The sequence below is a fragment of the Anoplopoma fimbria genome, chromosome 20, assembly GCF_027596085.1.
Source record: "Anoplopoma fimbria isolate UVic2021 breed Golden Eagle Sablefish chromosome 20, Afim_UVic_2022, whole genome shotgun sequence".
Classification (NCBI taxonomy): Eukaryota; Metazoa; Chordata; class Actinopteri; order Perciformes; family Anoplopomatidae; genus Anoplopoma; species Anoplopoma fimbria.
The window spans coordinates 28,068,616-28,071,648 of NC_072468.1; the positions used below are offsets into that span (position 1 = coordinate 28,068,616).

The 3,033-nt window shown below is 39.8% G+C and overlaps 1 protein-coding gene across 1 annotated transcript in view; it reads left to right on the plus strand.

Annotated features, from left to right (window-relative positions):
* Positions 1 to 2,652: 2,652 nt before the first annotated feature.
* The window catches only part of LOC129110057 (GON-4-like protein), a gene marked incomplete at its 3' end in the record, with an annotated part of 20,773 nt that continues 20,392 nt past the window's right edge, over positions 2,653 to 3,033 (plus strand). Inside the window, exon 1 of the mRNA XM_054622210.1 lies at positions 2,653 to 2,749. The remainder of the gene's footprint in view (positions 2,750 to 3,033) is intronic.

The following is a 3,033-nucleotide window of genomic DNA, read 5'->3' on the forward strand; positions in this document are numbered from 1 at the left end:
CAGGATGCTTAGTAACTCAGGATTCAGATTTGGGCCTGTCATTAAGCAGTCATTTAGTGATTGACAACCTTCAGCATGGGACGAAGCATCAAATACAACTCTTAACTTTGTGGTCAAACGCTCTTCATTAATGACTGCTCTGTGGGGGAGATAGTACGTGGGATTATCAGTGACCACTATTCCCTGACTGACGTACTCCTTGATGACGTCACTGTACTTTTCATAAAGTGGCACATTATTTTGAAACTTTTTTACAAGCTGATCAAAACGTCTTTTGGCAACATTATAGTTGGAGGGCAGGTCATGGTCTTCATTTTTCCAAGGTAATCTCACCTCGTATCTTTCTTCTTTGAACTGGACAGTTTTTTCAAACAGCTGCAATGCCTCCTCATTACTTTTCAGTGATTCTTTTTCATTCATTATCCCGATGGATTCGATTTCCCAGAAGGAGCGCAGTGTGTGATTTATTTTCTCATCCAGTCCAACACTCACGTGCAGAGTTCCGACATCTGTAGGTTCTGTTTCAGTTGTCACATTTAGCATGGATACGGTTCCTTGTATTAACCATCCAAACTTGCTGTCCAGCGCCACCAGCGACTCTGAGAGGCGCTCCAATTTTCCTGTCACAATGTTCCAGTAGTGATCGCCACCGATGAGGACTCCAAGCTCCTGCGTCTCCATTCCGCTCACTGAAGTGTCAGCCAGCTGCAGGCCTTTCCTCTCCCGCTACTCTCATAATGGAAGAGCACACTCTTGGGATTTCCAACACTTCTAACTGTACACTTTGGCCATTTCTGATGTTGCTCAGTGTTAATTTTACTTTATTACAGGTGATATTTTGTGGGACACTAGAGCCAAACGTGTGTAACTTTAGAGTCTCTTCATACTTTGGGGAGGTTGAGCGCACTGGAGATATCTTTACGCACAAAGCTTCGCTGACTCCCTCCGTCCAGTAGACAGCGGGTGAGTTGCCTTGTAACTGGAGTTTCTATCCAGACAGTAGCGGTCTGAAGGAGAACTGATTCTCGCTTTTTGGAACAGTTAATGAATGACTGAAGAACACTGACACCAGTGCAACATAGAACACAACAGCAACCAAAGAAGGTAAATCAATCATTTAAACACATCAACTCAATAGAGAAGTTATACTGAGAGAGATATGATCATTGGTATTAAAACACGTTGTTATATTTCATGTCGATTAATGAAAATAATATTTCACGCGAAATTGAAAAGTCATACTGCACGATGTTCTGACCGGGACGGTAACCTCCTCTAGCTCTGCTAGCAGAGCTAGAGGAGGATTAGCCATCCGGGAGCTATCTGAGCCATCCCGGTAACGTCCCGGTAACATCCCGGTAACGTCCCGGTAACATCCCGGTAACATCCCGTAACGTCCCGTAACGTCCCGGTGAACCGGAGCTACCGGATCAGAATCGATCACCGCAATGCATGCCGGGTAGATTTGTGGTTTTTTGTTTCTTTCAAAAACTTTATTGAGACATTTGTTCCAACATATAAAACACACAAACAGCAAACACACATGATTCATAAACAGTCACACCACAAACAACAAACAGTCACACCACAAACAACAAACAGTCACACCACAAACAACAAACAGTCACACCACAAACAACAAACAGTCACACCACAAACAACAAACAGTCACACCACAAACAACAAACAGTCACACCACAAACAACAAACAGTCACACCACAAACAACAAACAGTCACACCACAAACAACAAACAGTCACACCACAAACAACAAACAGTCACACCACAAACAACAAACAGTCACACCACAAACAATAAACAGTCACACCACAAACAACAAACAGTCACACAACAAACAGTCACACAACAAACAACAAACAGTCACACAACAAACAACAAACAGTCACACAATAAACAGTCACACAACAAACAATAAACAGTCACACAATAAACAGTCACACAAGAAACAGTCACACAAGAAACAACAAACAGTCACACAATAAACAGTCACACAACAAACAACAAACAGTCACACAATAAACAGTCACACAACAAAAACAGTCACACAAAAACAGTCACACAACAAACAACAAACAGTCACACAACAAACAGTCACACAACAGTCACACAACAAACAACAAACAGTCACACAATAAACAGTCACACAACAAACAACAAACAGTCACACAATAAACAGTCACACAACAAACAGTCACACAACAAACAACAAACAGTCACACAATAAACAGTCACACAATAAACAATAAACAGTCACACAACAAACAATAAACAGTCACACAATAAACAGTCACACAAGAAACAGTCACACAAGAAACAGTAAATATAAATATAATATAAATATAAATATAAATATAAATATTAATATTAATATTAATATTAATGTAATATTATATTATATAAATATTAATGTAATATAATATAATATATATATATAATATAATATATATATATATATATATATATATATATATATATATATATATATATATATATATATATATATATTTTTGTATATTTATACATATATATATATATGCAGCAGGAGATAACCTGTCCTCCGGTACTGCAGGGGGCGCTGTGAGCTGCTTCCACAGTGACGCTCCGCTTTTATTCTGAAGGACCCGGGCCGGAAGTCTTGTTGTTATTGGCGGAACGGAGACAGAGCTAACAGAGCTAACGTGGCTAACTGAGCTAACGTGGCTAACTGAGCTAACATGGCGGTCTGAAGGTAACGCTTTGATCTTAATGGTTATTTATTAATATTAAAGATGAAGTAGCCACTGCGCATGCTCAGTAGTGTGTTAGCTTAGCTGTGTGTTAGCTTAGCTGTGTGTTAGCTCAGCAGTGTGTTAGCTTAGCAGTGTGTTAGCTCAGCAGTGTGTTAGCTTAGCTGTGTGTTAGCTCAGTAGTGTGTTAGCTCAGCAGTGTGTTAGCTTAGCAGTGTGTTAGCTCAGCAGTGTGTTAGCTTAGCTGTGTGTTAGCTCAGTAGTGTGTTAGCTCAGCTGTGTGTTA